Below are 24,221 nucleotides of genomic sequence, written 5' to 3' on the forward strand. Positions count from 1 at the left end.
AAAAAACAGCTAGAGATGAGGATCAAGCCAGCGGATGTCGCCCAGGCGATGAGAGCGCTAGCGCGGAATAAATCTCCAGGTATGGACGGCTTCCCACTAGAATATTACAGCACTTAGTCAGCCCAATTGACCCCACGTATGGCAGTAGTGTATAATGAAGCACTTGACAAGGTCGAGCTTCCAGGCTCTCTCAGGGAATCGGTCATAGTCACATTCCCTAAACTGCATAGAGACCTGACCCGGCCCTCTTCCTACAGACCAATAGCCCTCCCCAATACGGACTGCAAGATATTGGGGAAAATATTAGCATAGCAATATACCCAAATTCTGACACCCTTAATTCACCCAGACCAATGCGGATTTATCCCTAGACGCACTACATCGCAAAACTTACGTAGGCTGTTCCATCTACAGGATAAGACCGGGCATACAGTTCCCTAAGGCGGCGTGTCTCATACTAGACCTAGAAAAGGCCTTCGACACATTGCTGTGGCCCTATTTATTTGAGGTCTTTGGCAAGGTAAACGTAGGACCCACTTTAATGGCATACACGAAACTTCTCTACACCAATCTCACCTCCAGAGTTTGAATTGGCAAGTATATCTCTTCTCCGTTTGCAATCGAGAGGGGAACAAGACAGGGATGCCCTCTGTCTCCCCTCCTGTTTGCCTTAGCGGTGGAGCCCCTGGCAATACGGTTGAGACGGGAGGGGGAGACATGGGGTATTCCATTGGCAGACACGATGCACTGTGTGTCCCTCCATGCCGACGACCTTTTAATCTATGTCCGCGACGCCACTCGAGACCTGACACCCATCTGGTAGACACTACAATACTTCGCGGAGGCTTCCGGTCTCAAAGTTAGTTGGGGAAAGTCCACTATTTATCCACTGAGCTCTCACATTGCCCCATTCAAAGCACAGGTACACTTGCATGGAACGCCGAGGCGCCCAGGTATATGGGAGTGAGATTATATCACTCCCCTAATAACCTGTATGAAGGGAATCACCGTAGGGCATTGGCAGGACTACGGTCGGCCGTGGGGTTCTGGAAATCACTGCATCTAGCACCAATAGGACGAGTGGTGCTCGCCAAGATGATCATGGTCCCCAGAATGCTATATAACTTTGTCAACCTCCCAGTTATACCGCCGCGTACATTCTTTAAGGAACTGGACACCCTACTGACTGAGCTGATTTGGGGAGGTGGTTGACACAGGGTAGCACTAAGTACACTATATATACGCACGACGGGGGGGGGGGGACTGGGAGAGCCGTACTTCGAGGCCTACTTCCTCGCAGCCCAGCAACGGTAGCTGTCATACTGGACGGCAGAGCGTCACACGGGGGAAACCACCACGGCAGAAGTCCGAATGCCATTGCCAGCAATCCATAGGATGCTGTTACCGGGCACCAAACCTATGCCTACCCGACCCTTACAGTTGCCCATAGCCCGCACCTGCATGATGCGAATCCATCGCATGTCTAGGGGAAGGCCCCATACTCACCCCTGCTCCCACTGGTGGGATTCCCCAGGGAGGACACATATTACACCACCGGCACCCTCCAAGTCTGGACCGACCTCGCAGTCATGGATATGGAATCCCTGTTTGAAGACAGCCAACTTAAAACATACGCCCAGATGATCGAACAGTACGGTCTCCCACCAGGGCAATTCTTAACACATAGGCAAATTATTGATAGTAGGACCCGACTGTAGGGGAGCCTCCGACACACCCAGTGATACATACCATTTTACACATGGGGATAGGATGTCACCTAGTCACGTGGCTCTATAAAGCCATTGCAGAGCTGATTCTCCCCTCACTGATGCCGTTGCGTCAGAAGTGGGAAACGGAAATAGGAAGGGTGCTTAACGACAAAGAATGGGTTGTGGCCCTGGAATATCCTAAAAAGGTCTCCAGGAATGCTCGCTTTCGAAACATACAGTTCAACATTCTTCATAGGGCATACCTCATGCCCCACCAGCTCCATAGATACTATCCTGACACGAATTTTGCCTGCCCCCGATGCTAAGCACCTGAGGCGAACTTTAAGCACATGTTCTGGGATTGCCTCCGTATTCAAGATTATTGGGACCGAATCCACCGGACACTTAGGGCAGTAACCAATATCACAACCATTTACACTTGGGAGGCCTTCGCTCTCGGGATATTCCGTAGACGGAAGACTGAGTAAGTGCAGTGCCGCTTTATGTGCCTCGCCATCCTCTTAGCGAAAAGAGGAATAGCGATGCACTGGCGAGCCCCGGCAGGCCCCCCGATAGCAGCCTGGATAGGAGCCTTGAAAAAATGGGGGAAGGCGGAGGAGGAGGTGTTACGAGACGAGGAAGTAAAGGGTACCCGCAAGCATCCCATTTCTTTAGAGTGGGCACAATTATTTTTTGTCAGTCAGTCAAAGATCTTTATTCGGAAAAAAATAAATCCATAAAAGTACACAACAAATGCAATAACATACAGTACAATACAATAAATGAACAACCGGTAAAAAGATCTGTCTGATGTGAGAAAGTACAGAGACATGTTAAAAAGACAAGACAAATATACAGTATTTTTTTAAAAATTCTTAAGAATGACAACGACTATCCAAACAAATATATAATACAGATTAAAATGTATAAAAAAGAAGATGATATAAAGTGCAATATACAAATTGTAAATTCTTATCAATCAATGTGCAAAGTAGCTCGTGAGCGAACAGCAGCTTTAAGAAAACAACTCACTCTAAATATTGTTTCCTCGGTACCTAACATTAGCAAATTCCTCATTGCAATCTTAAAATCTACCAGATCGTTTTTCCTGCAATATGGTATTAAAAAGTGCACAGTAAACAATTTATAAAAATCACAGAAAAACATGAAATGCATAAGGCTTTGTTTCATAGTCGGGTTACATGGACAAACTAGCGTTTCTAAATGTTTTTTGTAACCCAGTGGAAAATTTAACAAATTAACTATGCTCCCGTCCCGGAAACGGAACAGTAAACTTCTATTCCACCTACCAAGATGTAAACGTAGGTATTTCCAGGGGCGGGGCAGAGTAACTAGAAGTGAGCTCTGAGTGGCCCAGATATTTTGCAACCGTACATTTTTGAAAGTGTATCCTTTCCCGTTTTTCTCTGTATAGGTTGAACAAAGCCCTTTTAATACACTTCTTATAGGAACGATCTATAAGGTTAGGGGATGTAAACAAATAACCATACCCAACATCCGTTAGACTTTCATTTACTGCTTTTAGCCATGGTATATAATGTGCCCTATCACATTTTAAGCAGTCTGATATTATGTCTTGGGTCAATATGGCTGCCGGGTTCGTCCATATCTTTAACCAAAAAAGGGCAGGCCTTGATCTAACAAAGTCCTCTATATAGGGGATGTTTAATTCACTGTGACATATGAAATGTGACGCACAAATAACTCCTCCCAACGATTTTCCGCAGAATCTATTTTCTTCCGTCTGGATATGGAGACAGTTTGTATATCCCCATACCTCTGCACCATAAGTGCCAGTAGGGATGCATTGTGTTTGATAAATCTTAATTAATGGTGTTATCACATCCGCATGGTTGGGTTGGCGTAAGGAAATTATGGAGTTAATGGCTTTACCTAATTTGTTTCTAGCATAAGAAACATGTGGATGCCATGATCCGCTGTTAGAAAACAACAGCCCCAAATATGGAAAAGTGCATGTACTGTGTAAAACATTCTCCCCTGAGGTTATCCTTGTAATTTTGTGTTTTTTTTGGGCCACAGGACATAATAAGGGATTTTTTAAAATTTGTACTTAAACCCAGGTCAGCCATGAAACTAACAAAACCTGAGATTAAGGTACACAGGGCCTTTGGAGTGCGGCCCATTAGGACCGCATCATCAGCGTAAAGTAGGGTGGGTATGGGCATGCCCTTGATATACGGTACATCTTTAGTTAGAGTACTTAATGAGCTGCTCAATTCATTAATATATAAAATAAAAAGCAGAGGGGCCAGAACGCAACCCTGTCTTACCCCCCTGGCGATTAAAATATCGCTTGAAACTTCACCAGAACAATTAATACGCACACGGGCTCTTAGGTTGCTATGAAGATAAGATAAAAAGTACACCAGATTCTCATCTAAACCATAATTAAGAAGGGCGGTCCATAAACGGGAACGGTTTACAAAATCAAAAGCAGAACTCAAATCCATAAAACCGAAGTATAAGGGGGATTTTTTGGCAATTGTATATTTTGACATTATCAAATTTAGGTTTAGGCACTGTTCTACTGTGCCCACCTTACTACGAAACCCTAGCTGGCTTGGGTGTAAAATTGAACTTTCCTTTGTCCAAGTTCTAATTCTTTTAAAAATTACCCTACCAAAAACTTTCAGGGTGTTATCAATTAATGATATTGGGCGGTAACACCCAGGATCCAGCCTGTCACCTTTTTTGAAGATGGGGACGATAGTACTATTTGACCATGTTTCAGGGATGGATTCGTACGTTAAATTATTAAAAACATTGCATAGTAACGGTGCCCAGAAATTAATTTCACATTTTAATTGGTCGATGGAGAGACCATCTGAGCCGGGTGCTTTATTACTGGCAGATTCGGCAATAGCATCCTCTACCTCAAGCAATGTAATATTTAAAGGAGTTGGGGGAAGAAGGTTTGCTACAGGGTGATCGAATATAGTATAAATCTTTGAAAAGTGCTCCACCCACGCAGGTCCCAAGATATTGCAGTTGATTGATGTTATATTTGAGCCAAGTGATCTCAAATTCTTTACCTCCCTCCAGAAACCTGGAGTATCTTTTAGGGCAGCTGTACGTACAAGGGATTCCCAGTGATCTTTAACTAGTTCATTTGATCTAATGCGCAGCGTGGATTTATACCTTGCTCTCAATAGCCTTACCCGAGAGATATCCCGTGGTTTAGCCATGAGAGCAGTCCTTAGATCCCGGTTTGCCTTCGAGCAAGAGGCATCAAACCATTTTGGGGCTTCCTCAACTTTCCTTGGTGTTGGCTTGGAAATTTCGCATTTTATTGCGAAACAGAGTTCACCAAATGATTTAATCAGATTACCCCCGCAGTTGTCAATATCTAGACAATCCGAGATCAATGCAGGATGTTTCCTAATCACGGCACCCAAAACACCCCTATTGTCCACCCCCCTCCAGACAACCCTTAATCCATCCGTTGAGGCAGCCAAGTTTGCTGCCCCAATTTCCCTATGTGATTTTCTCCCCCCTAACAATTTCAGATGAATCACAATTGGGTAGTGGTCACTATATACATTACACACTACCTCTGCTTTTGATAAAACATCGGTAAGGGAAGACGAAACAAATATATAATCGATAGTTGTTGCACTTCCGTGACCGATGTAAGTGGGAACCGGTTTGGTGCTTATATTGTTACCAGCGAACTCCATAGAATTTATGAGTTCTCTAGTTGCAAGGAGATCAGATAGTTCTACACCTCTCCTGCATGGGGGATTTCTTAAGTGAATGTGAGCATTAAAGTCCCCTCCTAAGCAAATCCCATCAAACTTCCCGTATTTACGCCCCTCTACTATATCATCAAAGAAATTAAACAAGTCTAAAAAATTACAATTTGGGTGTGATAAAAAATCATTATTATAAAAATTAATCAGACATAATTTTACATCTCTTACATATACCAGTGCCATAAAACTCGGGTTATTGGTTTGTATCACTTCAGTTTTTACCTCTGCTGTTATCTTTATCCAAATTGACAAACCCCCACTTGGACGGCCTAAGGGTGGAGATGGCACAATACTATTGTGACAGCTACACCCTTCTAATAACAGATTAGTTGTACTCCATGTTTCCTGAAACATTAAAATATCATAACAGTTTACCCAGTCCTTCCATGCTTTATTTTCCAGTTTAGCCTTTAACCCTGCAATGTTCCAGCTTACAATAGTCAAATTTTCATTAATGCGTGGGCAGGCATCATAAATGGCGATAGTTGTTAAATTAGCCAGTTGGTCACATTGAGGGTTTAATGGCAGAGAGGGATGGGGTAATGTCAAAACCATCTCAGAATCTGCAGTCTTTGGAAAATCGTCAGCAATGGGCACCACTGTAACAGAATCTTTCTTAATTGCCGGCAGTCAGTCTAAAGTGCCCACGTCTCATAGTGCTGAGAATCTGTTCTGTAACGGAAACATTGGTGGTGATTGCAACAGTCTGTTAGGGGGTCTGTAAAAATAACTTAGAGGTAAGGGGGTCACCACGGTAGATGGACCATTATGAGTATTCTTCCTGTTTAGTAGATATTTTACTATGCCCGGGTTCCTAAAATTGATTGTAATGCAGTCCCCGTTGATGTTTTTAAACAGGGGACCGACCCAGGTCACCCGGCGAGCAGAGAGAATTTCATTTGTTATATCGTAGCCAACCCCCTTATGCTTAGTTAACCAGTCAATACATTTGTTGTGTAACTGTACCCAAGATTCGCCTTGACCCTCCCTAAGAGGTGGTATACCAGCCAAAACCAAAACATATGGGCACGACTCAGGAGGAAGATGTAAGGCAGGACCTTGATGTTTTATTGGTCTGCTATCATCCGGTTGACGCCTGTGCTGTCCTGGTCTGGTAGGTACTTTCTGCTTGACTATACCACTGGAGGGGTTGCCCTTTTTGGTAATGTTTGTGGTGGTATTAGGCAGACCGGAAGATGGTGGAGGAATGGGAGGTGACATTTTTGGAGAGTCGTTTTGTCTTATATTAGCTTCCACTGGTGTCGAAGGGGCGATATTGACATTTGGTGCCCCTGTGGCCCCTTTAGTTGTAGCTAAATTACAATTTTTATTAAGCGCTCCGCTGACTAGAGTACTGGTAATAGATTCTAAATCTTTTAACAGGCGATCACCTCTAATTTGGTCCAGACAAACCATACCTTTCCTCTTAGCTTCATCATTTTTAACAAGAGTCTCCAGTCTGTCAAACCTCTTAAAAATAATATTAAATTGTTTAATCATTTGACCTTCTAATTGTTTAAAAATTGTATCTGCAATAGTCTCTATAAGGTTCCCCTGTGGTTTAAGTTGATGAACATTTTCATTAGGGAAATCCGTCTGTGTGCAGATTGAATTGGTGCCATCATTTATTATCACAGTATCACAATGAACCCCTGTGTCCCCTATGTCCAAGCAAACTGTTGGGACCTCTGTTTGACGCTTCTTCCCCCTAGACCACATGCTCTGTGGAGTTGGCTGATTAACACTCCTAGGAGGCTGCTTCCTCTTGTTTATAACAGTCTTTGCAGGGCCCCTTTTACGTTTCGCTCCTGTGCTCTTGGCATTTGCCGATGGAAGCGCTGGAGGCGCTGATAGCAAATCAAGATCACTAGCAGCGTCAATTACAAGGGTATCTCCTTCCTGTGATGCAACAGAAGAATGCACCGCAGAGGTAGATTTTACTACAGTTACCTCTGGCAGTAGGGGTATGGTGTGATTAGGACTAATAATAATGGTCGGCTGGCTGTTGCTTTGGGAAGCCAGGGACAACCTCCTTTCAGTCTCGGCAATCTCATTAAAAGCATTATCCAAGAGACTCTCAAACGAGAGTTGTAGAGATGCAGGGACTTCACTAACCTGAGTATCTATATCTATAGTAATTGTACTAGTGGAGATATTATGACTTTCCCCCATGATAGACAGTATAGCTCACCTTCCAACGGGAATTAGATGTTAGATGGGTGGCCCGCCCGACCACTGTTGACCTCAGAGGGCCTCAGAGGGCCCGCCCTTTGCCCGGGCTTCGCACGGGCGCTCCCGCGCGCGACTCGCGGGTGCGAGGGGCGTTCCGTGCTTTATCGCGCCTCCGGGCGCTCCTGTGGCGTCACTCCCGCGCCTGCAGCCGCCGGGGCACCTGGGAAGTGGAGTCCCGGCCCGTGCGGCGTCCTCGCTGTGGCGGTGGCGGTGATGGGCGTTTCCCTCACGGCGGTACAGGAGTGGTTGCAGGGGCGCTGGCGCTGGCCCAAGGTTCACTGGCCGTTTCCCTCACGGCTTCAAGTAAGTCTCCCAAGGAGCTCTGGGCGCTCCGTGCTTTATCGCGCCTCCGGGCGCTCCTGTGGCATCACTCCCGCGCCTGCAGCCGCCGGGGCACTTGGGAAGTGGAGTCCCGGCCCGTGCGGCGTCCTCGCTGTGGCGGTGATGGCCGTTTCCCTCACGGCGGTACAGGAGTGATTGCAGGGGCGCTGGCGCTGGCCCAAGGTTCGCTGGCCGTTACCCTCACGGCTTCAAGTAAGTCTCCCAAGGAGCTCTGGGCGCTCCGTGCTCTGTGGCGTCACTCCCACGCCTGCAGCCACCGGGGCACCTGGGAAGTGGAGTCCCGGCCCGTGCGGCGTCCTCGCTGTGGCGGTGGCGGTGATGGCCGTTTCCCTCACGGCGGTACAGGAGTGGTTGCAGGGGCGCTGGCGCTGGCCCAAGGTTCGCTGGCCGTTTCCCTCACGGCTTCAAGTAAGTCTCCACAATTATTGCATGCCTTTACACACGAAACCACCCCTGAGGAAACACCAGCAAACTCCCAGCCCCAGGCCCCACCTAACTCCCCACGGGACCCTCGCGCAGTCTGTCCGTGATTGGAACGACGCGCCCAGGTTCACCCCAGCGACGATGTCCCACCTGAAAAATCCCCTATTCGGTGTAAAAATACCCAGCTAATACGGCTTTACATCCCAACCCCTCCTTCCATGAAGATAAATATATCATTACAAAATTACATTTCGAGGAAACGGTACCATCACCCTCACTGTTGACCATACCAAAACAAAAATCCGGTGTCTTTCTATCACCCCACCCACAGATTACCCCAAATGTTACAGGTTCGAAGTTCTGCATCAGCAATTAGGGCTCTGATGCTAGTTTGTTGGGAACACACTCAGTCAAGAAAGGACACATTAGATACTGGAACAAGCACACAACGACAATGGGTCTACACAGATCCATTGTCAACAAACACACCGATAATCCATAACGCTATCGCTGATGACACATATTAGTGGGAGGGCCCACCCTCCATTAGGTACTTCCTATTGTCAGGTGTTTATAATGGATGTGAACTAGCGATAACGAATGTGTGTTAGCATATAAGTGTTCCACACCCAAATACGCAGGTAAATCTATGTGTTACGAATGTGTTGAGAAATATGAATAGTAAAACCTCAATAAACAAATTTAAACAAAAAAAAATAAGAACTTCATGAGCAGTTTCAATAATCAATAACATCCAGTCACGACTACATCTATTGGTTATGAAGGTCCAGTTCTCTATACATTTTTGGTTTTTAATAAAAACACCAGGTTCATTAGTAACCTGTAACCCTTTAGGGATAATACCCTTTTTGCAGTATTCAATAAGGAAGTCTGCATGTAATTCAGTTCTTATAACTTTCTTTTTCATGTTCCACAATATTCTCCATTGTTCCTCATTGCTGTTCTCTAAGGTAACAGTAGATATATTCTTTGAGGTACCGTTAATGATTTTATTAAATTGGTCCTCAGAAAAAACGTATGTTTTCAAACCTTTGCAACAGCTGTGGTTTTTAGTAGGGACATATTTGTTTTTTGAACTGAGATTACCCTGTCCCTAACTTGTATTCGGGTACCTCCTCTGTTGTTACAACTTTCATACTGTGCCAGTCTGTAGGTAAAAAATGTGTCCAGAATACATGATCATTCAATACATGGCTTCTCTGCTGAGCACAGGGCAACAGTCCCGTATTCCAGTTGCAGTTGGGATTCTATGCAAATGTATGTGAAGAAGGTAATCATTGGTCAAAACAGTGACAGGGTGAACATAAAATAATTTATTGTTGTTACTCAATGGTCTAAAACAGTTCACTGCCATTGACAAACCTAAAACTCCTGGCTGTTTGTAGATGTAAGTCAGTTGTTGTCTTATATTCCGTGATTCAATCACAGAAAGCTGAAGGGAAAGATGAGAAAAAGAGTGGAGTATTCAGGGCGGAGGTGGATTTAAAAGGGTCAGCATCAACAAGAAAAGATAAGATGCTCCAAGAGGATTGAAAGAGAGAGGTGGATGTAAATGAAGCAGAACAAGGAAAGAAGTCATGAGGCTGGGGGAGAGATGACTGTTGAAGGGGAGTATATGGATAAGATGTGTGGATATAAGGGAGACAATACCAGCAAGGGAACATAAGCAAAGTGGAGAGAGAAGTATTGGTGAGAGGTGGACGGAAGAACGCAGGACCACTGAAAGATGTCAGAGGTTGGGTGGGATGAGGCAGGAGGGGAGATGTGGAACTTAGAAGGGTCAGAACCAGCAAGAGAAATTTGAATCCTAGAAAAAAGAAGTCACCTTCCAAATCTCTTTCATAAAACTTAATTTACTCATTAACAATGTAGCGGCATCTGACAACTCTAGGAGTTTGAAGTAGCATTTGTGCTATGCCAAATGATTTGTGGCTGACTCTTGATTGTGGAGTTAGAGCACCCTTATTACTACTAATACTTAGCACCACATTTGACACTGTTTCCCAGCCAGGTCTTATAAATCAACTAGTACAACCTGGAATTTTAGTATTCCCCTGGTGTGGCTTACCTCAATCCGATTTGACAAATCTGAAACAATCCACTTACCACCTATTTCTATTATGTACTAAACTTCTAATTGTGGAATTTATGAGGTCTCCACTGTTCAATCTATATCATTCCCAGTTAGTCTTACTCATACAGTCCTTTGGATTCTTGCTGATATCTTGCACATATTGACACCCAAACATCAGATCCCTTCGTGGCAATCTGGTTTTTGCCCAAGAATATGTTTGGACTTGAATGCTAGCAGTTGATTTCTGAATGAAGACAAATTCATTAAAACCTTATAGTGACAAATCAAGGGTTCAGATTTTTAAAGGATCTCAAACCATATGGTGTTCTCTTTGGTGGTTGGTGGTGCTGGTTTATTCGCTTACATTGGTGGAGCCAACAAAAAACCTTGGATTAATTTTCCAGCATCTTCTCTTTTTTTCGGAAAAGATTGACCATGTTTCATCCACTTGCACACTACATCCATCAGCAACACAAATTCATCCCTTTTCACCCCTTTCACTACTGTGGAGCTGCTGTGCAAACTTATCTTCTCACTAGATTATGCAAATGCCCCCTCTCTTGGGCTTCTCGCCTTTTAGTGTTCAGTACCCTTCAAATCATTCAGAACCGTGCTAGGCTCCTCATCTGAGACTGCTGCATCGCCATGCTATTTCTTCTCATCTTTCTGCTGTCTGCTGTGTTTTTGGTTTGAAACCCTACATCTGCAATGCACTGTCCATTTGTCATTGTGCACTGTATTAAAAAGGTGCTCTTTTTCAACAGCACTCCGTACTGTTCATTCCAGAATCCTATACTCCTGCGCCATCCTAAAATTTAGATTGCCCTGATTGGAGACAGGTCCTTCTCCTTTCTAGTTGTGCAGGACTGGGACTCTCTCCCTCTTGAGCTATGGTGTGACTCCAATATTTTGGAAAAACACTTAAAATGTTCGTTTCTCCACATTAGTAAAGTCTGCACCTCTCCTTTGGAGCTCTCTTAGTGCCAGAATGCCCGATTTGCATATTATTTTCAATCATCCCATTCAAGAGAACAACAACTAAGTTCAATTCATTTAATGTATTTCCACTTATTTGAGTTTTAAAATGTATATACATATATTTTTTTTAGGATTATTAATGCTATTTTTATCCATTTTACTTATATCCAACTAGGTAAGTAGCTTCTTGCAAAGCGGCTTCAAAAAATGGCATATAAATAATGGCCAATTGATATTACCTCCTATGATGTCACTTCCTGTCAGGTTAAATCTTATGCAAATTATAGGGGCCTCGCATGTTCCTATTCTGCCTGGGGCTCCACAAATCCTAGGAAAGGCCCTGTATTGGGAACTTGCACTGTTCCTACCATGCTGTATATCTGTTGTTAAAGAGCTTGAGCAAAATTCTTTTCATTTCAGAAAAATCTAAATTTGTGGCATTGGCAGTTTTTTTCCCCGTATAGTGACACAAATTAAGAATAGTATCACAGCAGGAAGAAAATAAAAAAACAGTACTAAGATGTAAATTGATTGTATGCACATTTCCAATTACTTTTTATGGGATGGCAAAATCCCATCCGATTGTTTCTGCTACATTGTGGGCCATTAGAATTATATGGCAGAGGAGGAGCAAATTATGTGGCCGGTTTTACTAAATATTGCCACAAGAAAAGGTAATTTATACAGCGTAACATAGCACATTTTTATGATAATATTAATTATTTTGATATTTTTAAATTAACATTGTTTGGCAATGTGTCACCTCTAAAATACTGTGCAATGGGTGCTTGTGGACCTCTTTTGATACAATGAGAGTATTATAGGTATTATAATAACAGCCACATTCCCATGGACTACACACCTCTACCCAGGCACGTGTAGCCCAAGGCATTGATGTGTTTGCACAAAAGCAGGCCCAGACGAAAAATTTAAGAAAAAGATCAAAAGAGGTTTTTCTGCTTGTAAATGGGCTTTGGGATGGCCTGGCCCAACTGTAATAACCGGGCCTGGCCACCGCTATATTCAGATCCAAGCTAATATGGAGGAATGTTTTGATACAGACGTTTGAGGCTAAAATTTAAAGGCAGGGTTTTGGAAGAAAGACCTGTCAAATGAGTTTTAGTGGTACCGGTGGTATCAAACCATACCTGAAGAAATCAACTAGATGGAAAATCCCCTCTTTCTATCCATCTAATCACCGGGGCCCTTGCTACTTACCCTTTCCAGAAAAACATACAATCTCAGTTTTCTTTAAATTGATGACTAATTTGTTAATTTGATTATACTTTGATAATGCGCCGAGTGTTCTCTGTGAACATATTATGGTTACATGTAAGACGATCATATTATTTGCATATTATAACAGTGGGATGAGTGAAAGTCCCAACTTGAGCAGAAATTATTGGAATTCAGTTAAGGCCCGCCCCAGGTCTGATATATAGGTGCTAAATGTAAAGGGCTCAGGCCACAACCTTGTTTTAATACTCTCATGTATTAATTTTATCTGAGAAGTGAAAATCCATACCTTGTTTGATCACCACCTGGGTGTGGGTCACTGTCAAGTGCCTGCGCTGCCTTCAGGAGACTCTCACATATACCCCAGTCCCAAGTCAGTGAGGTAGGGAATAACAGGTCGAGAGCAATTTTCCAGAACGTGACCAAATTAAGAAATGTCACTCGATGCATAACTTTTTTTTAAACATAGAAAACAAACAGGCACACATGTTTTGCTTTTGTCGCCAAAGAGACAGCATCACAGCCTAAAGTCTTCAGGGCAGTTGCATGCACTCACAACTAAGCAGAACAGAAAAAATGTCGTTTGCATGACATAGACCGGCATAGTTTGCACAAATCTCTTCAAGAACAGTTTTGATTGGTCGATTATAACGACTTCACCAGTAAGCAATGTACGAAAGCTGGGCAGTATACAAAGTTGGGACAAGCAACATGAGGGACAAAAGAAACACTTGGGACAGCCATCATATCCACAAAACCCGTCAGTAGTCAGTTGCATTAAATTCGATGACCATTAGAAAATAAGCAATTTGTGGATCTTGAAATTCCAGTGAGTTTTCAGTTTTCCACGTTAAACCAAAGGTAGATGGCAGGCTAGTGATGGCAGTGGTTGAAATGAAGCACCATCTTGAGGGTCATTTTGGGGTCTGTGCTTGCACTTAGCTTGCCACCTCCAGCCAAGCAAGGTGTTTTCTATTGAAGCGAAGGTGGGCTTCCCTGAATTTACAGCATTGTAGATCTTGAGGAGTAGGAGGAGAAAGTGTGCCTAGCTAAAGGCAGTGGATTTCCGATCCATGTGCGTAGCAGAGGAAGATCCCAATTTGAGCTAAACTTTTATACCCTCCGTTATAGCAAACTTCCCCCTTTTTCTGAGGTTATACACGCCTGGTAGGAGTTAAGACATTTGTAAATCTACCACAGGTCCTCTTTGTTTCATCCAGGGACTTCACTTACTCTGCGAAGGCGAAAGTGCTGGGTAATGCTCTGTAGTAAACTAAGGAATTACTGGGAGAATGAGGTGCAGAATTTTTTACCCCCAGTAATTCATCATTTCTGAGGGTATCCTCAGGGTACGCCTCGTAATACCCAGGGTCACCCCTCTGCTCCCTTCCCCAGAGTTATCCCAGTTATTGTAACTCTAAGATGTAGTAAACAGGAAAAACGGAGGCACTTATAGTGAGACCTATAGGCGTGTGATAGAGTAAATGTGGAGAATAACCCTAAATCTGCCACAAAGGAATGTAGGAAGTGACACTTGTAAAGCACTTTAATACCCTGAGGTGTCTAGGCGCTACGCCCTGAAGAGAGAAAAGAGGAGAAATTAAGAAATGGGAAGACTAGTGCTGAAAGGACTCTGGGGCAGATGTATCAAGGTAATTTTTATTCGCAAACGCTGCTATTCGCAAAAAAACAGCGTTTGCGACAAAAAATTCGCTATTTGGAATGTATGAAGCAAAATGCATAGCAAAATTAAGGAATCGCAAAATTTGCGATTCCTTAATTTTGCATAAGCATTCAAGGAATCGCAAATTGCGATTCCTTAAATGCTATGCATCAAGTATTTCAAATTAGCGATTTGCCCTTAAGAAATCACAAATTACCACCAACTTGTAGTTGGTGTTAATTTGCGAATTCTTTTACAAATGCACTTTTTGGCATTTGTAAAGTGCCATGTGGCGCTCATACATGCCCTTAGGGCATGTATGTGCGCCATATGCGCACACATGTAAATTTGTCCTTAAGACACCCTTGCACCCTTGAAATTATTCTCTATTTGCGATTAGCAAATTGCGAATCGCAAATTGAGAATAACTTCCCATTCCTTCCTATGGGCCTCCTGGCCCATAGAAATGAATGGGAAAGTATTCCTTAACTATGATTAGCAATTTGCTAATCGCAATTAAGGAATTTTAAGAAATCGCTAAAAAATAGCGAATTTTTACATACATACCATTTTGCAATTCTCAAATAGCGATTCTCAAAAAATCGCTATTTGAGAATCGCAAATAGGTACTTTGATACATCTGCCCCCAGATCTTTCAGGCCTTTCTGAATTGCAGCAGATCAGTGGATTTTTTCAGTTCAAGAGGAAGAGAGTTCCAAAGATTAGAAGTGTTGGTAATGAAACTCCGTCCGCCCCTTTCACCATTTTGAATCTGGGCACCACCAGGTTGTGAGCATGGAAAGCACATACCTTCCATGTCACACACAGGAAGGAAACTTTCAAGCCTTCACGTATTTTCAGCATAAAGATCTTCGAGAAATCAATGAGACTGCAACAGTAAACGAGTCTCTGAATAGACAAAAGTAATTGCAATGACGTTGGGATTTAATTGTGTCAATTTTTACTTCCCACAATGCCCATTTCCGGCATATTGAGTCATGTGCGCACACCATAAAATACACATTCTTGTGAACGCTGCTTCACTGTGCGTCTCTTTTTCTCCTAAGTGTTCTTACTTCATAATGTTTCTGTTTTGAAAGCCGAATTAAGACGAATAATTCGTCCACAACGCATACACAAAAGTACTTAAAGAATGGCAGTTCCAGGTAATGTAAGATGAAGGCTCCTGAAGCAGTGAAACATCAATTTCAAACTTTCCTAGAAATAGTCGTATAACATGTCTGATGCTTAAATGGACTGGGTTTCTTGGAACTGGTCATGAGAACGAAAATGGCCTCCGAATCCAGCAAATTGGCTCCACAACAGTGGTTGAGTTTAAATAATTAAATCTGTGTGAACAGAGGAACCGGTGCTTTGGTAAGGCTTCTAGGCAGCTAGATAGCGTCAACTGCTAGAGGTCACCAGACTGTCTCAATCAGTATAGGGGTGCCTTCACCATTAAGAAAGGACTTCAACCATTGTAAAGTTGAGCCAATCAGTCCACCCCTGCTAGGCAAAGGAGGCAAAGTTGTCACTGAGTTCTTGCTAGAGTTTAACATCTGGGACACAACAGTCAGGGACAGGGAGGACCGCACAACTGCAAAATGCTTGCAAAGCAGGGTTCCAGCGATGATAAGGCACAGCTTACTAAAAGTGTATTTCGTTACACCCGGGGGTGGGGGTATCATTATGATTCAAGATGAAACAGAGCCTCTATGTCTTCAAACTTTTTGGTACCAGTGCACTAAGCTCTCTGTCCCATTCCACCGTCCTCAATCTTCAGTTCACAAGGTGAGTAAACCTGTTTTTTGAACCTCCAAAGTCATGGTCTATTGCCCTCTCATATCATGACTCTGTACTTCAGTCATCTGAAGCTTAACACAATGCTTGTGGACCATCTAGGGGGAAGTTACCTCCACATCTCCTCTGTTCAGCTTCAGGAATGTCAGCATTACACTTCTACTGTCTGGGAAACAATCTCACCTTCATCTTGTGCACAAAGGCCAGAGGCATCCAACATGGATCCCACAAGCCTCCATTTTTCTGGCTCACTCCTAAACACACATTGCATCTACCATACAGATCCCATACACAACATGCACAACATACATTGGGATATTCGGGCTTGGTACTTTTCATATTTGTGGTTACTCTGATGTGCTGTAGAAATAACCTAGAATATGATTAGGTACCATGAGCTGAAAATCTGACTCTATGTTGTCGAGATGCTCTCAGCCAGTGCTAAATAATTTTTAGTGAATGAAACAACCTTTCAATGCAATGATGTTAGAATATGAGGGAAGATCCTAAATATGACCTTTTCTAATGAAGGAGACTGCACCACATCTCCTTGTGCAGTATACAGACCCTGTACCAACCTTGCCATATTCCAGACTTTGTTTAAAAGGCTGCCCTCTACTTGGCACATAGCAGGCTTAGGCTTGAAATGTTTAACTGATCTGAACACTTGGACTCGTATCTATAAACAATCTTTTCTGAATGTAAAACACCTCATAATGTTGTTCCGTTCTACAGCTTTACACCCTCAGGTTGCATGTTATGCCATAAAGGCTCTTTATGCAGTATTCCTAGAATCCTGCATGAAACATTTACCTTTGATTTCAACCCCGGATCCTCTCCTTTTTTCCTCAGAGTGACTCTCCTCTTACCTTCCATCCTCTGCATGCCTCCTCTTTCTGAGTATATCGTTCTCTTGGTCACATGCCTCTCTGCCTTTAATTCTGTTATTGCATTTCTGCAAATGGCTCACATCTCACTTCACAAATCACAACCTTTCCTTATTTAAAACACTCCCCCTGCAACCTAACAAAACTTAATCTCTGCCATCCTATCAATTCATCTCACCAACCATGTGCATGAACTCACCTAGCCCTCACTAATGAGCGCATGTAACTCCTATTCATTTAATCTACCACAAAGACATTGGAGTAAATAGGTAGAAAACTTTTCCTTGAAGGCACATGGCTAATCCATTTACCCAACAATAACCAACAACCACTGGACTAACCACTAACCTTGGGATCCGAGGTAGCAGTCTACTTGCTATAAAGGGCTTCCCGGCCTCGACAGGAATAGTAAGCACCACATCAATGCAATTACAGTATAATACATCCAACTCCTTTCCCATATGCTAAACCATAGCAGCAATAGGGACAATATATATATTTTTATATATCCCAGCAGTAAGACTTAAAACACAAATATTGGAGTGCCTCATGTGAAGATATTGTAGGTATCTTGATGTATGTTTCAAAATATGTTTCTCTCTGCTATTTTATGAAAAAATCTGGTATTGTGAGCTTTTAAAACCCTTTTTAGAGGGCCACAACACAATTAATGGAAGAGCCCAGAGTTCACACCTGAATGTCAGCCACAGTGATATTACAAGAAAAGTTAAGCCCGGGCTCTTTATGATTGCCTTATCAGCTCCATCTCATCTCTGCGATTTATACAGGCCCCCTTCCCTGTGAGCTATAGAAGAATCGAAGAGCAACCTTTTGAAGTGTATAGGAAGGGTCCCTTCCTCCCTTCTTCCAGTGTGTGCCCACCCACCTCACAGGAATGCGGCAATACAGACATCTGGCTGGAGAGATTCCTCTTCTCCTCATGTCTTCAACAGGCTGGCCTGGGATTCCCAAAATGGAACTCATGTAATGTACTATTATAGGCACACTTGCACCCAGTGTTCTTTCCCAGCACACTTGCTCTCCAGGTCTGTTGCCTCCATGCACTGTGCCACTACAGCCACACATGCATTCAGCACACACATTCAGTCTGCATGCACTGCTCAGTACAAACACTGACTCCACCAACACACACTTACCATGTGCACTCTGCACAGCACTTCACCCTTAATGTATTGTACTTCACGCAAGCATACATTCACCCAGCACATGCTTTCATTGTGCACACACTGCACATCACTACATCTTTCATGTCATGTATACCTTGCTGGCATACATACACTCAGCACATGCACTAATTCCACAAGTACTACAAAAAACAGCTCTATCTCTGTACTTTACCCTTCTCAGAGTCACTACTCCTGCCTGTGCAGTACGCCACATCTACCTGATGTAGGCAACTGATGAAATAGGCACACAACGGCAGAACTTTAAAAAAAAGTGAGTGAGTCTGAAGGCTCTAATCAATCAGAGCACTTTTCTGTCCCAATAGTAGTTAACTAGAATTATTGTCAAACTTGGTTTAAGTTAATATTTCCATTTTCTCAAGTTGAAGTTCCCTTTGTACCAGTAGCACGAGGAGAACCTTCAACCAGATTTAATATTTATCTACTCCATTTGGTTGATTTGTTCTAGCTGACTAGGGGACAGAGACTGGGCAGGGATGTCCTGCTGATCAAGCAGCAGACACAAATATCACTTCTATTCCCTTGCAGGGCAGTGTATGTTTCAAAGAACATATCCATATTTAAGATTCTGGGAAAACAGATGGTTTTATGGGACTTTGTGAAGAGTTTCACAGCTTTTGTAAGGAGCAGCACTGGATGCAGGATGACTGATTCTCAACTCAGTTAAATCGTAAACGACATTATCAATGCTCCCAAAGTTCTAACTAGCCTAGTGTTTTATTTTTTAAAAAAAAGGTTAATCACAAAATGGCAATTTTCAGCTGGATATGGGGTTATTTTTAGGTTGAAGTCTACCAGGCAGCACATCTGTCTGGTTTGCTGACAACATCTTGGGTACATTCGGAAAGCTTTCCTGGGAATGCATTTCACCCATGGCTCCCCATTGGCTTTGTGATTTGTAACTCACAATTGCTTACTTTATTTGATTTAGGATGCTCAGCTTGAGTCCGTCCCTTTCCTTGACCAAAACTGTATTCTTCCAGCGGTGCTAAATTTCTGATAGCAGGCCTTTAAATCTAGTTTTTATCTTGTTACATTTTCTGTGCATTCAAAGATTGAGGTCAGATGCCAGGGTCTGTTTTCCAGTGAGCTTGGCATTTACTTTTCTTTCTCTGACTTCAAAGAGAGAGGATTTATGTGACAATCATGCTGACTACTCAGGGTGTGGTGTACAATGTTATTTTTTTTTTAGCATAAACAAAATTAGATTTAAATGTCTGTAAATGAACTGTGCCAATATTTTAGAATATGAGAAGCACACACTAAGCAAATCTTTTGCAAATTCTGAAGTGTGGTGGAAACACATATTTTAATATGATCAAAACAAATCAAACCACTAGGTGATGGCATTTCCACACATATCGTTTGTGTGCTCTACTTATTTAATTTATTTATAGCATTTGTAGAGTGCAACTGTCACCAAACTGGTATCATGGCGCTGAGCCTAAACATCGAGTCCCGTATGGCTAAACGGGAAAACATGCACATGAGCAGGATTTGCCTACTTAGGGAAAAGCCAAGTCTTCAAATTTTCCTAAATTGCAACAGTTCAGTTGAAGAGCTAAAATGATAACTCAATCTGGGCCGCTTTAATTGTGAAGGTCCAACCACCTTGTCTTGACTTCTGAAATTGGTTTATATAACAAAATTTGCAGAGCGATGATATCTCCCAGGAGTATATCCTTTCAGTCTGTGTTGTAGAGACACAGGGTCCTTGCCCTGTAGTGCCATCAACACAATGCACCTGGTTTTAAAAATTATCCTCTGCTTCAAAGGAAGCCAGTGCAACTCCTTTAGGGTATTGGATGTCTGGGATCTATATGGTCTGTTTAAAGCAGGTTTAGCTGCTGCTACTTGAACTCTGTATAGGCTCTTAATCAAACAGTAGCTCCAAGTAGCAGGGCGTTGCAGTAGTGTAATCTACTGAGTATGGCGCTAAGCACAATGAGAGATTTAGCTTGGGTGGATAGTGGTGGTAGCACCTTCCTAAGACGGCGAAGATGTGCGAAACAAGTGCCTGCTACTTTTGCAACAGAGTTCTCCAGGAATGGCTTGTCATCAAATGCAACCCCAAGGTTCCGGACTTTGCCCAATGTCTGCAACTCCTCTCAAGATGAAAGGGATACAAGTTATGGGGAAGTATCATGAGGATTTTGCTTGTTGAGCACCATAAAAAGTCAGTTGTATCCCAGTTTAACTGTAGTGAATCTACATTAATCCAGTTAACAATGTCTGACAGGGCTTTCTGAAAAAAAGCCACTACATCCTCCTGGTTGTTATTAAGGGACACTTGGGTGTCATCCGCAGAATTAACCAGCCTGATGTCATGCTCCTTTACGAAAGTAATGATTGGCCTCATATAGGTGTTTAACAGGAGAGGGCTGATTGCTAAGCTCTGCGGAACTCCCTGTCACACACTTTTTTTTAATTCGGAGCGGGAGGAGGGTAAGGCAGCAGCCTGACACCAATCCCACAGGTAGGATCCCTTCCACTTCAGCACTATACACCCACTCCAATTTAGAATAGTCTGGCCAAGAGGATTTTGTGGCTGACTGTGTCAAAAGCAGCCAACAAGTCAAGCATAATCAAAACTGTTGACTGGCCCCTGTCTACCCTCATCTGCAATTCGTATATGGCACTTAGTAAAGCTGACTCAGTGCCATGTCCAGGTTGGAAACCAAATTGTTTGTCCTCAAGGAGAGAGTGGGTGTCCAGAGATAGCCTCCTGCTTACATATTGCTCCAATATTTTCACTGGAAAAGGAAGGAACAATATGGGCGTGTAATTACTCAGAACCAGAGGATTCACTGAAGATTTCTTTAAGAGGTGGCTTTCTATTTCCTTCTTCGACATATATGGTACATCACCCATCTCTAAGGATTTATTGCATACCTGCAATGTAGGGATGATGAATTCATCTCCTTACTCTTTCCACATCCTAGGAGGTAGGGGATCAAGTGGAGACCCCGATGTGGTAGATCTGGAAGTGATTTGAAAACATTCCTCCGAGATGGATACAAGTATATTAAACTTACAGACCTGGCTCTCCAAAGGGTCTCATCCATTTTGAGTCATGGTGGGACCTAACACTGGTACTTCAGTACAGCTATGGACATCACTCACTCTAGCTGTGTTTTCCAAATTATCCGAGTTATGTAGTCCAGATGGCAATATCTGAGCAGGAACACCGATATCTTCCAATATCTTGCTGAGCTTATTAGCAAAGAGGTCAACAAGATCATATCAGAGCTCCTGCAATGGTGTAACTAGCGACTTTATGCAGTTTGGGTTTGATATTTCCTAAAGGATATCAAAAACCGTTTTAGCACCATTTGTACCTGAGAGGATGGTATTGGCATAATAATCAGCCTTAGCTTTGCCGACTACTTTTTTATAATCACATAACACAATCTTTAAACATTTATCTACTTCGGTGTAGCAACTACTCCATTTACTTTCAATTTTCTTACATGCTAATTTAAGTGTTTTTGATGATTCATTATACCAGGGCACAGGTGATCTACGACGAGATTTCAGATTGGTGGGGGGAATTACTTTATCCAATGTTTCAAGGATCCCCTGCTCGAAATGCTAAATAATTTACCTCCCCTGAATGCTTTTTTAGTAAAACTTTACAACTGTGCAACTGTAATGGTCCTTTCAATTGAAGATGTTTTGTCTGTAATAGCAGTGTTCTACCACACCATGTCTAGTCCACTTTACCCCATTCGACTCTACTCTTCACCACTCCACGCCACTACACTCTACTCTGCACCCCTCCACACTATGCCATTCCTCACTGCATCACTGAACTCTACTCTGCACCATTCCACTCTACACCACTTCACTCAATGCCTCTCTACTCTACACCTCTCTTCTCTATGCCAATGCACTCTACCCCACACTACTCTACTATGCACCACTGCATTCTACGCCACTGCACTCTATGCCAATCCACTCTAAACACTGTAATCTACTCTGCACCACCGCACACCATTTTACTCTATTCCACTGTACTCTATGCCACTTCACTCTAGTCTGAAACAGTCTACTCTACACCACTGCACTCTACACCACTCTATTTCACTCTCCGCCATTTCACTTTACACCACTCCTCTCTATGCCACTGCCATCTACCCTGCGTCACTCCACTCCATGATGCTGCACTCTATGCCACCGCATTCTACGTTAATGCACTCTACACCATGTTACTCAAAATCAATACACTCTGTCACTGCTCTCTGCCCCAATCTCCCCTGCACTACTGCAGTGTATGTCACTATATTTTACGCTGCAACAGTCTACGTCGCTGCACTCTATGCCACTTTTTTCTCCTCTACTCTTTGCCACTGCACTCTACATTACTGCAATATACATCACTCTTCTATACACCACTGCACTTTACACCACTCAACTCTGCACCACTCTACTCAGTGCCACTGCATAAGTCTCTGCACCACTCTGCAACTCTACTGCACTCTGTGCCACTACACTCTATACCACAACACGCCATGAGACTACACTCTATGCCAATCCACTCTATGCCACTCTAATCTACTTGCACATTGCACACTATTCCACTTCACTCTATGCCTCTCTACTCTACTCTGCACCACTCTACTCTATGCCAGTGCACTCTACTCTGCTCTACTATGCACCACTGCACCGCTGTACTCTACATCAATGCACGCTATGACAATGCTCTCTATGCCACGGCACTGTACAACACTGCACTCTTTGCCATTCAACTCTGCAAGACTGCACTCTCCTCCACCGAACTAAGCACCACTCTACTATGCCCAACTGCACTCTACTCCACTCTACGCCACTGCAGTCTATTCTGCATCACTCTGCTCTATGTCACTGCACTCAGCACCAATGGACTCTACGCCACTTTACTCAAAACCAATTCACTCTACTCCGATCTACACTGCACCACTGTAATTTAAGCCACTTCCATCTAGTCTGCTCTACTCCACTCTACGACTCTCCACTCCACAGTACTCCACTTCATTACTCTCTACTCCACTCTACAACATTCTACTTCTACTCCACTCTGTGCCACTCTTCAACACTACTCCACTCTACGATGGTCTACCCAACTCCTTCTGTGCCACTCCATGCCCCTTTACTCCGCTTTGTTCCACAACACCCTACTCCACTCTACTCTACTCCACTCTAAGCCACTCTACTCCACTTTGTGCCACCCCACTCGACCCTACAATAATCTACTCCACTCTATTGCATTCCACTCTTCTACACTATTCCACTATATTCCACTCCACTCTATTCCATTGTACGTAACACACTCTATGCCACTCCATTCTGCTCTACACCTCTCCACGACACTATATGCCACTCCACCCTACAACAATCTACTCCACTCTGACACACTACTCCACTCTATGCCACTCCCTGTACCCCACTCTATGCCCTTCCAGTCTACAACACTCTACTACCTCCACAACACTATGCCACTCCATGACACTCCACTTCACTCTATGCAACTCTACACCACTCTAAGCCACTTTAGGCACTTCACGCCACTCCACAACTCTCTACTCCTCTCTATAACACTCCACTCTAATCCACTTTACAGCACTCCACTCTCCTTTACCCCACTCCCTTTTAGCCATGCTGAACAGTAGCCACTCTGGTGTACAACATGGCTAAAACATATTGGCAAAGCCAATAGCTCTTGCATAGGCGAGCCCTACTGGCTTTGCCAATACTTGTTCATTTGGGATTTGCAAAAATGTAAGTTCAACAGATTCCAGGTGTAGCATTAGCACAGAATAATTAACTTCGTTTTTAGGAATTAAACACAATAATTAAGCACAACCTTTCAATTAAGTAC

Source organism: Lissotriton helveticus, chromosome 6 (genome assembly GCF_964261635.1).
Source record: "Lissotriton helveticus chromosome 6, aLisHel1.1, whole genome shotgun sequence".
Classification (NCBI taxonomy): domain Eukaryota; kingdom Metazoa; phylum Chordata; class Amphibia; order Caudata; family Salamandridae; genus Lissotriton; species Lissotriton helveticus.